Raw genomic sequence first — 15,507 nt, 5'->3', positions numbered from 1 at the left:
ACAAGTTACACTTATAGAGAGAGGTTAACTTTCTGAGCGCCATTGTTGATTAGAAACATTTCAATGAATGGTCACCCCCAAAACATTTAACATACTTGGCAGGTGCTGATTGACGGATTGTGCATCTTCTGTATTTACTTTGGAATTCCAGCAATGCTTGCTTTCCTTTTTGACCCTATTAAGAATTGTTAGACGTGACAGAAATATATCCATCACCTTTGCAGCATCAGGTCATTGTTTGCTATTGACACTGATACTGCAGGGTTTATTGTACAGTACTGTTGGAGCCTATGACCTAGATGATTTGGATTTGGATCATGGCTGCACAAGATTATATATTTTCCAGGCAAATGTTTTGTCTAACTTCCAGTTCTGTTGCTATCCGGGTTGTCATCTTGATAAAGTTTCTCAGCTGAGGTGGAAAATCGAACATTCAGGTCCCATGGTGGACTTGAGTAGATTATCGGCTCTGATTATTTTAAGACTGCATATAGTGACATTATTACTGGCCAGAATGGAGATGATTTGGTAATGCCTCCTCTATCGATCATGCCAGGTGACCAGACTGCTGTTAGCGATGGGGAATGATTTCACATAATTTGTGTTATATAGCTATTGTCCACTCACTGCTTTTTGCTGGCAAAATAAGCTTGCTTTCATTGGGGGACTTAACAAGATCTGTACAACATTCAAGCTTGGGTTGATAAGTGGCAGGTAACATTCGCACCACACATGTGCCAGTACCATTTCCAAAAGGGGGAATCTAATCATCTCCCCTTGACATTCAATGGCATCTCTGGAAGTGGAGTATCTTGCAACAACAGCTTCTGTTTTGGTAGCAATAAGAGAACAGATTCAGATTTCAATTCCCCGCTCAATTTTGTATTGAATCCCTCACTATCAACATCCTGGGGGTTACCATTGACCAGAAACTGAACTGGACTAGCCATGTAAATACTGTGGCTACAAGAGCAGGTCAGAGGCTAGGAATCCTGTGGTGAGTAACTCACCTCCTGACTCTTCAAGGCCTATCCAGCATTTACAAGACATAAGTCAGGAGTGTGATGCAGTACTGTCCACTTGCCTGGATAAGTGCAGCTCCAACCATACTCAAGAACTTCCATACTATCTAGGACAAAACAGCCTGCTTGATCAGGACTCCCTCAACCTCCTTAAACATTCACTTCCTCCACTACTAGCACAGTGGCAGCAGTGTATGCCATATCAAGATGCACTGCAGAAACATACCTTTGATAGCACCTTCCAAGCCCATGACTTCTAACACCTCTAGGACAAAGACAGCAAATGCATGGGAACATGCAGCACTACCTACAAGTTACCCTCCAAGCCACACACCATTCCTTCATTGTCACTGGGATCAAAATCCTGGAACTCCCTTCCGAACAGCACTGTGGGCGTACCTACACGTGATAGACTGCAGCTTCAAGAAGGAGACTCACACCACCTTCTCAAGGGCAATTAGGGATGGGCAATACATGTTGGCCTTGCCAGCGATGCCCACATCCCATGAAAGAAAAAAAAAATAATGGTCCACTCCAAGTCACACTCTACCATAACTCAAAACTGTATTACGGTTTCTTCACAGTTGCAGGATCAATATCCTGGAACGCCCTCCCAGCAATACTGTGGGTGTATCTACAGCACATGGACTACAACAGTTCAAGCAGCCAGCTCACCACCACCTCCTCAAGTGCAATTGGGGATGGGCAATAAGTGATGGCCTTACCAACGATGCTCATATCCCTCTCTTTCTTAGCTTTTCTCATGTTACATGGGATCACCGCAGTGCTAGTTGATCATCCTTCACATCACCCATCGTTTTGGTGGGTTTTTTTTTTATAGTCAGATGCCCTTCCTGTCACTAACCATCCCCATGTATCCAGGCTGGGGACTGGCACCGATACACACCTGCACCTGTGGCTGGGCTCCTCCGTGTCCAACAAGTCCTGGAGTGGGATTCTAGCTCAAAGGCAGGGTACGACCATATTTTAGCAGTGATGCTCACAGCCCATGAACAAAAATAGAATAGCAGCCATTTCAGTCAGGAGTTTTGTTTGCTGTAGTTTGTACATGGATTCTGCTTGTTGAGTAAATTGACCAGATGTTGCCGTGCTTCTGTTTGAATAGATTGTTTCCAGGTTACTGAGTAAATCGACTTTGTTTGCTATAAAATAGACTGTTTGCTGTGAATCCTTCCTCAGGTCCTGCCGGCCTCGAACTCATTGGTACACTCAGTGATGTCAATATTTATTTTCTTGTCTTCCTGCAGCGGGGAAGGTGCACTGGGCAGGGGAATTGGGTCGGCTCCCAGCTTTTGACTTTGGTGCGTGGCTGGGCGCAGGATCTCGTGTTCTGCAGGGCATTCCCCATGGCTCCCAGGAAGTTCTGTTCAACAGGCTTTGTCCAGCAGCTGGCGCTGGTGTCGAAGAGCACCAAGCAGGGAAATTGATCGGCCCCTGTGGGCCCCTCTGGTGTAGAGAGCACTGTCTTTGGCAGGCTGGGGAGAGCTGAGTCTGAGGTCATGAAGACCAGGCTGAAGCAGAAGCAAGTGCCAGCAGGATCAGTCTGAGGTCTATGCTGGAGCCTGGGGACCAAGTGAGGAGAACTGGATTGGGCATCCAGCTGATAGGGACCCAAAAGGATAGCCTGGACAGCATGCAATCCCCCCCTGAGCCTAAGGAGCCCCTGGAAGCTGGAGATGCCATTCATGATCTGGGTGGCAAGGTAACTGAGCTGGCGTGGTCAAGAGGAACTAGCAAAATTAGTGTTACCAGCACGCTCCTAACTTGGTACCTCTGCTGCGCTTTGAGTCCAGTTTTAAGCCCAAGCCAATTTTGCGAAGTATGGGGAGAGAGTGTTACAACCACATGAGGAGGGGTAAAGATTGATTCCCTTAATTTACACTCCAGGTCTGACTGTATAGGGTTTGTGAAATTAGCAAAGATGTGTTTTGCCAGTACTGCAGGAGTCCAATTATGTGCATGTATAGATTATAAAGAATTAATCAGACAGATTTTCTGAGTTTAAATCAAAGAACAAGATAAGTTTATTGACCCTACTTCCCGAATTTAAAAAAACAGCTAATTGGAAACCCTCATTCATACGTCACGCTCATTCCATGGACCCCACACACACACTTACATGGAAGGTAGAATACAAGAATAGTTCATGAACTATTTTACAGTTCATAAAAACAATAAACAATCAAAGAAATGCATGGTTAACTGCCCTGTGGTTGGTCTCAATGCAATGGTTCCACATTGCGACTGCTTTGTTCAGTTGTCTTCTGGGGTGTAGCTGTGCGGAGTGGGTTTTCATGTTTTACCCCAAAGGATCTCGGTTTGCAGTAGATTTTCTCTTCTCAAAATGGTTGCTCTGCAATATCTATGTATAATACTTCTGAGAGAGAGAGAGAGATGGCTCTTTGCAGCCTTTCAGTATATCCTTCTGATCTCTGCCCTTTGGCTTAAGTAAACAGTTCTCAAAAAGTCTTACAAGGTGCATATTCCAGAAGAATTCAGTTACCATGGTTGCCATAGTCAGTGAGTTGTGGAACAGGTAATTACATTTTTGACATCTCATCTAAGAAACTTTTGATGAGTTTTCAGATAGTGTGAAAGCCAATTGGAGATGGGGTCTTTCATGGTTCTCAGGGGGATTTGAGTGTCTGTTCCCTTTTCCATCCCACTTGGGTGGAATGCAAATTGTGTCTGATGGCTGGCTAGCAGTCCCCCATTATCTTAATTAGGTTACAGTTCATTAAAATCCAACCAGGACAGAAAGGCAGAAGAAATTTGTATTTTCTTCAGAAAAAAAAATCACATCGTCGTAACAAGGAGATAAAGGAAAACTGTTCAACGTCATGACCTTGCACTCCTGCAGATCTCAAGGCATATTAGCTCCTTTTGTTTAACAAGCAAGTCTGCAACATTGCTCATTCAAGACAAGGAGTTGCGGTCTCAGTGGTTTATCTGTTGTCATGTCGAGCAACAGCCACATATTGTAAAATAGTTCATTTCTTTAAGGAAAGCTTTTGCACAAATGTTTGATGCTGGTGGAATAAAGGATCACAGTGTTGAAACTTTTGATCATTCTGTGTGCTTAAATCTTGTGTTTCTCTGAGTGAATATTATATTGTCAAAAGTGTTGACTCTCTTAGGTGATCTTAAACTCTGTCTACCTGCTCTGTGGTACCACTGAGCAAAGATTTCTCCTGGTGTTCTGGCCACTGTTCATCCCTCAACTAACTCCAAAGGGAAAAAAATAACAGATCCTTCTTTCAATTGCTGCTTATGGGACCTTGTCATATGCAAATTAGCTAACATGCTTTCCAAATTAGGTCTTCAAAGTGATCCATTGGTTGTAAAGCACCTCGTGATCTTTTGGGGATATTCTGAGGTGCTTTATCATACAATACAAAATGAGGCCATTCATCCCATCGTGGCTGTGCCTGCTCTCTTAAAGAGCGGTCTAATTAGTTCTACTTCCCTGCTCTTTCCCCACAGCTCTGCTAAATATTTTCTTTCAAGTATCTATCCAATACCCCTTTGAAAGTTACTATTGAATCTGCTTCCAGCACCCTTTCAGGCAAAGCACTCTAGACCTTGATAACTCACTGGGGAAAAAATAGTCTCCTCATCTCTCCTCTGGTAACTTTTTGCCAATTATCTTAAATCTGTGTTGCATAAATGCACAATCTATTTTACAGGGATTCAGAATTTCATTTGCAGAGCTGACCCTGGTGAAAATTACCTCCCTGACAGTTCACTTCCTTCTTAGTGAGGGTACAATGGAGTGTGACCTTGCTGGGCACAAGTAAAGGGGATTATGAGAACATTGGATGTGGACTTCAGCTCATGTGGGGGATGAACACAGAAGGACTGACTGCGCCAAACGGCTTGTTTGCATGTTGTAATCCTATGTGACAGCTTGCAATTCTTGCAAAGGAATTTTTTTCTGACGAGCGTTATTTGAGTCAGCTGTAGTGGGTCAGATGGAGTTTATTTTAAAATTCCTTGCCTTGAGATAAGAGCTGTCACTGTACAGTAGTAATGGAAAGGCAGACTCTGACTGGAATATCATTATCCTCCGAGTCACTACAGATCATAATGTAAGTAAATGCAACTCATTTCAAATGCCTTAGCTGTTCCATGACACTGACTGACAATTAAAGGCTCCTCCACCATCCCACTAACATGGTCTCCTGGACTCTTGCAGCAGGTCTATGGACAGAAGTTCTGTTGATTCAAGATGACATCCAAATGCATGTCAACCACTGAACTATTATTCTTGACTGAAAGTTCTAGAGAGAAAGAACTTGCACTTACACAGCGCTTTGCATGACCTTAGGAGGTCCCAAAATACTTTACATCAAATGAATTACTTTTAAAGTGTTGTCATTATTGTGATATAGGTAACATAGCAGCTAATTTACACAACTCTGACAAAAAGCAATATCATAATGACCAAGTAATCTATTTCTTTTCAGTGATATTGGCTAGGACACCAGACATAACTCCTTCTTTTAACTGGCAGCATGGGACCTTTTCCACCCATCTGAGAAATCTGGTAGGGCCTTGCTTTAACATCTCATCTGAAGGATACTACCCCTGGCAGTGCAGCACTCCCTCAGTACTGCACTGCAGTGTCAGTCTAGATTTTAGAGCACATGTCCCGGGAGTGGGACTCGAGGGCAGGAACTTCTGACTCATAGGTGTATATTTAAAAATTAAACCAGCACAGAATCCACTAGAGCCCGATGGACGGATGCATTAGATGGTGGATTGCTCACTCAGAATAGAGAGAAAAGACAGGCTGGAAAGTGGAATAAAAACAAGAAATGTTGCACAGACAGAACACATCCATCAGCATCTGTGATTCAGGAGGTGGCAACATCAGAACTGGAGAGCAGCAGATAAATGAGTTCCTTTGTTGGATTCAGCGAAATGAAGGTCACGGTGGAAAGAGGGGGAGGGAATTGAATCCTAGTCAGTGAGTAATTCTGTGACGGAGTTAGCTAATCTCACTTTGGCAGGCAGCGAAGGTGACCCCTACTAGATTATGCAAATTGCTGCATTCTAGTTTAGAGCTGCTGGAATATGCAAATATGTGGGTTCTAGGTGAGGGCTGGCAGAGTATGCAAATTTGTTCAATCTGTGTGAATGTGGAATCATTTGAGATCTAACAGCTCTGAAGTTGGCTCAGGCAGTTTCTTCCTAATTAGGATTTCTGAAAGTGACTGAAATTACTTTATAACATTGAATTCACTGATCTCAGTTCTTTAGTGCACATTCCCCTTTTGTGTGAATCCGTCTCATTAGCACAGTGTTGTTGAGTTGATTGTATTAAATGTAAAATAATTGAAGGCAGTGGTATCACTGCAGGCCAGTGTTTTCACTCGATGTTTACTGCAATGTGATAGCTATGTAACAGGATGACAGCTGTGGCTCAGTGGGTAACATTCTCCTCTGAGACAGAAGGTGTGTGTTCAACAGCCTCCCCGTGCATGGATGACATCATCATCTTCTGCTCGAAACCGCTGTGGATGTGCAGACTGATCAACATCTGCGACCAGGTCGAACTGGCCTCGGGTGCCAAGGTAAATTGCGGCACGAATGAGGCCATGTTCTTTGGGAACTGGGCTGATTCTTTGGGAACTGATTGTCCCCTAGACTGTCAGGTACGATGGCGTGAAGGGATGTGGCTCAGAAGGACCAGGACAGGCTTTAGAAACCGACAGGAGTGAGTAGCCATGCAGAGAGAAAAACTGAGCATGTGGGAGCGATGCTCCCTCACCATTGCGGGTAAGAGCTTGGTCATCAGGTGTGAGGCACTCTCGGTGTTGCTGTGCATGGCCCATTCCTCACTCCTGCACTGTAGCAATCACCCGAGCCGTCTTCCAATTTATTCAAGGTTGAAAATTGACCATATTCGCAGGCACACAATGTACAAACCTCTAAAGAAAGGGGAAAAAAATTGTCCAACATCTGAAGAGGGGTCGTACGGAATTGAAACATCAACTCTGTTTTTGTCTCCACAGATGCTGTCAGGCCTTCTGAGATTTTCCAGCGTTTTCTGTTTTTCTTTCAGATTTCCAGCATCTACAGTATTTTGCTTTTATCACCCTCATCCTGATGGCCACCTTTATGTGTGGCCACATCAAGCTGTGCATAGACCCTCAGCATGCAAACACCAAGTGACACTATGTGCTGAGGTTCTGCCAGCCCCCAGGGTTGCAAAAAATGGGTCTGGCCACACTGCTATGGAATGCTCCAAGTAGTTGGACTGTGCTGTACCACTTGTCCCTCGTGGAAATGTTTATGCAGAGGAACACCTTTGACCACAACTCCATCAGGCAGTGATCAGCACGTAACATCCTAGTGGCCCTGAGGGAAAAGGAGATGGTGGGTCCTGTGGGATGGTTCTCTGAGCAGACTGTTAAAGTCACTTGGCAGAATGCCTCATCCCCAAAACTTTTCAACAAGCACCAAGACATTGCTTGGCTGGTGGTGAGAAAGGCCCTCCTCATCACATCCTTCCTACATGCCAGGAGTCTCACCCCCTCTGCATTTTGGCCTCAAGGTGGCTGTGGTCAGGAAGAAACTGTTGCCCATCTCCTTGTGGCTTTGCAAAGATGCTCTGGAAAGAGTTGCAGTGGTTTTTGTCAAGGTTCATCCCAAGCAGTGCTGTGACACAGGACTCTGTGCTCTGCGGGCTGTTCCCAGGGACACACACCGACTCAAATGTCAACTGCAGCTGGAGGATCATCAACTCGGTGAAAGATGCTCTTTGGTCTGACCGAAACTTGTTGGTCTTCCAGTGCAAAGAGTTGTCCCCGACCGAGTGTTGCAGACTGGCACATTCCAAGGTCCAGGACTATGTGCTAAGGGATACACTAAAGCTTGGCACATCTGCCTTAGAGGCGCAATCGGGAAAGGTCGTTATCTATGACCTTTCAGCCATAGTGCACCGAGGGGCTGGGGATTGTATAGGCCCACCCGGGCTGTATGACTCACGTTGAATGGATGCAGTGAATATTACATGTATCACAAATGCATTGAAGCACCTCAGAGTGCAACATGATCTATGTAGGCAACTTAAATACCATTGCGCTGCCTGACTGTTATGACCATTTTGAAATGTCTGTAACGGCCCTTGATTATATTGAAACACCTCCGGGTATGATATGATCTATGTGGAAAACTTGCATATTATTGCACCCTTTGTAATGCCATTTTCAAATGTTTTGAAATGTTCTTTCAGATATTTTATGACTTTTTTAAATTTTTGTTAAAACAAAAGCCCCTCCAGAGACTTGAGCATGCAGGTTATGCTGATAATTCACTGCTGTACTGAGGGGGTGTTGCACTGTCATCCTATGAGTGAGTTGTTAAAAAAACTGACCCCCTCAGCTGGACATTAGTTGCATGTTGCCAAAATTGGTTATCTAGATATTTACTTCATTGTTGTTTATGGGAGGTTGCTGTGTGGAAATTGGCTGCTGTGTTTCCCATATTACAATTATGCCTACATGCCAAAAGTACTTAATTAGCTGTAAAGTATTTTGAGGTGTCCTGAGGTTGTGAAAGGGGTTGTGTAAGGGGCAAGTTCTTGTTCTAAATAGGAATTCTTTAAGGCACAGGAATGTTGAAGGAATTAAGACCTCCCACTCTTTATTTGTTAAATAAAATATATAGAGATATGCTCATTGCTCTCTCTAAACATTTAGAACTGGACAAGAGCCAAAATGGCTGAATCCATATGTGTCTGTGACCCTCGAACAAAAGGAGCTACCTGGCAGTATCATAGAAGCTTGCACATTGTTATCCCTGAACAGCCACTAACAATACCCTATGGGCTGCACAGACAGAACTTTACAAAGGCCATCTGCATTTCATAACTGAGGCTGGCCAGCAGGAGTCTGCTTGTCTGCTAAGGCAAAGAGCCCCACAACCTTCCTTTCAATTCTTAAAGGTTAAGACATTCAACAATTTTGGGGACCCAGACAAGGGATGCACGTCCTTTGTAAAAGATAGTGTGAAGAGGTGGAAGCGATGTGACATGGATCTCTTGTTTATTGACCAGTAATTTTGCCTAGCTGTACTGCACAATCTCAGTTGGCCATTTTACCACTGAACCAGCAGCATCGCAGGCGAAGAGTTCTGGCCCAGGTTCGACACCTGGCCCTATCTGCACTGCTTCTACTGGAAATCCTGTACCATCGCCTACAAGACTGAAACCTCTTTGCATGCCTATCTCATCATGTGAAGTCAACACCACCGGAAAAGTGAATTATCCAGCATCGGTTTTTAGCTCACTGATCTCCGTGAAGGGATACCTCATTGGACTTTGATTCTGGGCTCTGGAACCCATGTGAGACAATATTTATTTTCTCTGTGGTCTCTGCACTATAAATCTTTATTTTCCCTATCCTTCTTTTACTGTACGAATGCAAAGGGGACAATATTGCAACCTTCCTCCCACGTTTTGAGTGTGTTCAAATAAACTAATCCTTTGAGTTCATCCGATTTCAAGTTTGCTGTTGGGTTATTAATAGAAAATTGGATTGCACCAAAACCGAGGGTATGGGAAATACGCCAGTGCTTGTGAAGAGGAAAACAAATCAAAACACCTTTCTGTTTACGGATGGGTGGTGAAAGGAGAAATTAGTGCTGTTTAAATTAACCCCCCACCTGTCCAAAACAATTGCTAACCAAAGTATTTTACCAAATACTGTACCTTTCCTTTAATCGGTACCCGGTCAGAGGATCTTGGGAATTTAAGCACATGTCAATGAGATGGGGTGAATTGAAACTCCCAAAAATGAATGGGCTGAGGTCAGGTGAGATATAAAAATGCTCCAGGGAGGTGGGTTATCTATTTAAATATTGTTCTGAGGTTGGAAGTCTCACATTTAATCTCTCTGACTGGTTAACTCTGGGCAGCCTAGAGCTCAAGATCGGTGAGGAAGGCTTCAGGGAAAATCTAAGCACTTTCCCAGCACTGCTTGTGGGCCAAAGGGAGCAGATGTGCTTCGCCCCCAACATCCTGAGCTTACCTCATCCTCTGGTATCAGCCCATCAGAATACCCTATTCAAGGAACCCCACCCCAGGGGATTCAGGGAATGGGTTTTTATTTATTCTTTCATTGGATGTGGACATCACTGGCAGGAACAGCATTTGTTGCCCATCACTAACTACCCTGCTAGTCCATTTCAGAGGGCAGTTAAGAGTCAACCACATTGCTGTGGGTCTGGAGTCACATGTAGGCCAGACCAGGTAAGGATGGCAGATTTCCTTCCCTAAAAGGGCCATCATCAACCAGATGGGTTTTTACAACAATCGATTCCGTGGTCACCGTGACTGAGACTAGCTTTCAATTCTAGATTTTATTAGTTGAGTTTAAATTCCACCAGCTGCCGTGGTGGGATTTGAAACTTTCCCCAGAATGTTTGCGTGGGCCTCTGGATTGCTAGTCCAGTGACATTGCCACTGTGGCACCATCTTCCCATTCCCACTCCCTCTTCCTCCCTCCGCTTGCCACCCCCCCCCCAACCCCCTACCAACACCCACCCCCCCCACCCCCACCTCCCGCCACGCCCCACACAACTCTCCCACAAGCAGATGCAGGCTCCTTACCCGTGGCTACAGCTACAACCTGCTCTGAAGTGCGCAAGATCCTGGAGTTTCCTCCTTCACCATTCAGACTGCAGCAATTCACAAAAAGCAGACCCATCACCTCTCTAACAACAATGAGCACTAAACACCAGCATTTACACCAGTGCCCTCAGCCTGAGAATGAAGTTTTTAAAAATTGCGTAAACCCCCCCCCCCCCCCCCCCCCCCCCCCCCCACCCCCACCCCATCACCAACTTTGGAGAGGGTCCTTTCTGCATCATTTCCACTTCTAGGACTTGGGGCCGTGTTGAATAGAATTGTGAATTTGTTCTGGACTCAGAATTATCATGGCTCAAACTGCTTTCACTTCAGCCCGTGGAGATTCAGGACTCCCATCCATTAGATTTAGCTGTATTCAAAATTCACCTGACAGAGCTGAGAGCACCATGTTCTTAAACACTGTGTCATCCAGTGCCCTGAGGGCCCGGCAGTAAACTACAATCTGCTGTCTGATGTTACAGCTGTTGAAGCCTTTTGTGTTGTGTTTGTTGTCTAATCCTACAGCAGACTTAAGGTGTCTTCTCCAGCAGCCTTTGTGGCGACCTGACCCAACTGGTGCAACCTGAACCTACTGTAAAGCCCCAGATAATCACCTCCTACTCAGTCAGTGAACAAGGCTGTGTGCTACCAGCTCAGGTACATCGCTTACCTTGATCTAACAGAGGTGGTGGGAATATCCCAAGGTGCTTCACAGGAAAGTAATCAAACAAAATCTGACAACGAGCCACATATTAGGATAGATGAACAAGAAACCTGATCCAAAGAGGCACGTTTTAAAGATTGTCTTAAAGGAAGAGAAGGGGCAGAGAGGTATAAGGAGGCAATTCATAAGCTTGGGATGTAGGCAGCTGACGGCATGGCTGGGCCGCCAATGGTGGTGTGACTTGGAGTGGGGGGTGGGGTGGGGGGGGTGCGGAGAAGTGGGGGGGGTGCGGTGGAGGTATGGTTGGAGATGGTGGGTTAATGGTCATGTCACTGGGTTAGTAATCCAGTAGGCTCAGGCTAACCCTCTAGGAATAAAAATAGGAAATGCTGGAAAAACTCAGCTGCTCAGGCAGCATCAGTGGAGAGCGAAACAGAGTTGACATTTCAAGTCCGCATGACTCTTGAGTCTGTTGTTATTTCAGATTTCCAGAATCTGCAGTATTTTGCTTTCAAATGGTCTGGGGACATGGGTTGAAACCTCACCACGGCAGCTGGTGGAATTTAAATTCAATTAATAAAATCCGGAATTGAAAGCTAGTCTCAGTAACAGTGACCATGACAATCATCATCGATAGTTGTTAAAACCCATCTCATTTACTAATGACGTTTAGAGAAGGAAATCTGCCATCATTTCCTGGCCTGGCCTACATGTGGCTCCAGACCTACAGCAATGTGATTGACTCTAAAAATAGATTATCCGGTCATGAGCACATTGCGGTTTGTGGGATCTTGCTGTGCACAAACTGACTGCCATGTTTCTTACATCACAACAGTGATTACACTTCCAAAGTACATCACTGGGTGTTAAAGAGCTTTTGGACATCCTGAGGTTGTGAAAGATGTGGTATAAAGGGTTAAAGATGGGATGTGCTAATGTATGGCATATGATGCGCTACTGACATCAGTCAGTCATGTGTTAGACTCTCTCTCAAGAGAGAGAAAGGTTGGAATCATGCCTAGGAGCAACATGCCTACTCTGTAAGCTGTTTAGATGTAGTGCTAATAAACAAGTGTTTATTAATAAACAAGTGTTAAGCAGATGCTAGTGTATGTCTATTGTCTGTCTACTAACCCATGAACACACCTAGAATCCAAGATAGAACGATATATCTCAGAACATGGTGGGAGCAATGGAGATATCAATGGAAAAAAAAATACATCGGTGCTATCGAAGCAACCACAGAGTGAAGAAACTTTTGAAAGCACTTTGAACAATAAAGTCAGCAGAAAAAGGGGGCACACTGGAGAGAGCTAATGATGACTGTACCTAGTGAGCAGTCCCTGGCCTTGCCCCACTCTTTTGACTGCCCCAAGGGCCTCAGGGAGGCCAGCAATGAGAGTTATAGAAATGCCATTTTCTCCAGTATCGAGCAGCATCAGGACTTCATGAAAAGGAGCGAAAGCTTCAAGTCAGTTCCCTTCTTTATGTGGTAGGTCCAAGAGCAGACAACATTCTCCTTAGGCAGGATTTTTTTTGTGAAGGGGGGCCATAAAGCAATTTTTTCTCACTCAAGGGGTTGATGAGTAAATTTTGGAAAGATGAGGTTTGACACAACATTCAACATGAATTTCAAAAAATTCAAGATATGAACAAAAGAAACAACTTGTGCTTAAATAAAGCAATGTCAAAGCAATAAATTGATAATTAAAAAAAAAAGTAATTGATAAAGATGACCATTAGAGTGTGAGAAGGTGAGAGTGTACGTGTCTAGCTCACTTCCAGTCTCAGGGTGCTCACTTACATACCCTCACCCACTGTGAAAGTAGATGTGTGGGGGTGATGGTGAATGAGAATCCCGAGACTGAGAGTGAGCCAGACACACACACACACACATAAAGACACACACACACATATAGACGTACACTCTCTCACACACTCACACACTTTCTCACACTTGCACTCTCTCTCACTCTCTCACACACAAACTCTCTCTCACACACAATCACGCACACACACACATGCACTCACACACTCTCACACATGCTCTCTCTCTCATATTCCCTCTCATATGCTCTGTCACTCTTACACACACACTCTCTCACACTCTCACACATTCACACACATGTGCTCTCACACACACTCTCTTACACACACTCTCTCTTACGCACACTTTCTCTCTCACACTCTCGCACAATCTCTTGCACACGCACACACACTCTCTCTTGCACACACACTTTCTCTTGCACGCACACTCTGTCTCGCATGCACACTCTCGTGCACATTCTTGCTCTTGCTCCCACACATGCACTTACACAAGCACTCTAACATGGCTCTCATACATGCACTCTCACACATGCTCTCTCTCTCTCTCTCTTACACTCTCTCACACACACACACTCACACTGTCTCTCTCACACACGCACTCACACTCTCTCTCACACACCCACACACGCACTCACACTCTCTCACACACCCACACACGCACTCACACTCTCTCACACACCCACACACGCACTCACACTTTCTCTCACACACCCACACATGCACTCACACTCTCTCTCTCACACACACACGCACTCACACTCTCTCCCTGTCCCCTATTTTCTACACCGCCCCCCGGAAATCCTCTCCTTTTCCCTCCATATACTCCTAGACATCAGTGATCACTGCTCCTCCAATCACAGCCTGTTTCTCTACCAACTTTACTGCCGATGAGGCTATCAGCAGCCAACATGGGAGAGGAATAGCCTGCGACTGGAAGAGTAGACAGCCCTCCCGAAATATCATTGGGAAGTCATCTCTACTTTTCCGGGCAGTCTTACAGGAAGTTGGTTGTTTTCTTTTTTCGTTCAATGTCTAATTTCATTGACATCTCAGACCTTTGATGCTTTTTCAGGCTTTCATACAGCAGTTGATGATACGTCTGTGACAGTTTTCCCCGGAGTTGAAGATCATTCCTCTTCTGAAGCTTTTTCCCTGTGTTCTTGAGGCAGAAACAAGTTCCTCAGATGTCCTGCATTCTTCTCTTCCAATCCCAGATGGTCCAAAGGTCAATTCTCTTCAGTCTTGGATCAGTTTTACGTTGATAAGTCTTTCTTGCCCTTGCAATTCAGTCATCCTGCAACCTACACTCTGTTTCCCAGCTATGCTGACAGCAACGATGCTAAAGTGTTGTCCTATTCTGCAGATGATGATGTCCTACCAGATGCCAAAGACCCTTATGTCTCCAAAACGTCTTCCCTAAGGGCCGAGAATACTGAGGGAGATTGAATCCCCCCAACACTTGGGGAAGGGAAGAGTAGGAGTTGGGCAGAATCTGAAGGGTTACAGAAATGCAATGTAAATAGTTAAAGAGATAGTTTCATGTTGTTGTTGAAAATGGGATACTTGGGGGATAGTGTAGTATAAAGGGTTAACTGATAGGATATGCTCATGTATGACGTAGATGATGATATACTACTGACAACAGTCAGTTATGTTTTAGACTCTCAGAATCACAGAATTTTAGTGGCACAGAAGGAGGCCATTCGGCTCATCATGTCTGCACCAGCTCTCCAAATCAGCATTTTGTCCTAGTGCCATTGTCCTGCCTTTTCCCCGTACCCATGCACATTGTTTCTATTCAAATAATCATCTAACGCCCTTTTGAATACCTCGATTGAATCTGCCTCCACCACAGTTCCAGGCAGTGCATTCCAGACCCGAACCACTCGTTGTATGAGAAAAGCTTTCTCTTACATCACATTTACTTCTTTTGCAAATCACTTTAAATCTGTGCACTCTCATTCTTGATCCTTTTACAAGCAGGAACAGCTTCTTCCTTATCTACTCTGTCCAGTCTCCTCATGATTTTGAACATCTTTATTAAATCTCTTCTTAGACTTCTCTCTAAGCAGAACAGTCCCAACCCTTCCAATCTATCCTCATAGCTGAAGTTTATCATCCCTGGAACCATTCTTGTAAACCTTTTCTGCACTTTTTCCAATGTACTCACATCCTTCCTTTAAAGTGGTGCCCAGAACTGTACACAATACGCCAGCTGAGGTCTAACGAGTATCTTGGATAAATTCAGCATAACCTTCCTGCTCTTGTACTCTATGGCCCCTATTAATAAAGCCTAGGATACTATATGCCTTCTCCACCTGTCCTGCCACCTTCAATGA

At 44.7% G+C, this 15,507-nt stretch overlaps 1 long non-coding RNA gene across 1 annotated transcript in view; it reads left to right on the top strand.

Moving 5' to 3' along the window:
* The window catches only part of LOC121285172, a 45,984-nt gene extending 31,163 nt beyond the window's left edge, over window positions 1-14,821 (top strand). Inside the window, exon 3 of the long non-coding RNA XR_005944609.1 lies at window positions 14,241-14,821. This is a non-coding gene — a long non-coding RNA (uncharacterized LOC121285172). The remainder of the gene's footprint in view (window positions 1-14,240) is intronic.
* The last annotated feature ends 686 nt before the right edge of the window (window positions 14,822-15,507 follow it).

The sequence above is a fragment of the Carcharodon carcharias genome, chromosome 12 (assembly GCF_017639515.1).
Source record: "Carcharodon carcharias isolate sCarCar2 chromosome 12, sCarCar2.pri, whole genome shotgun sequence".
NCBI lineage: Eukaryota > Metazoa > Chordata > Chondrichthyes > Lamniformes > Lamnidae > Carcharodon > Carcharodon carcharias.
Note: the sequence above shows the minus strand (reverse complement) of the source record. Positions and strands in the feature narration are given on the sequence as shown.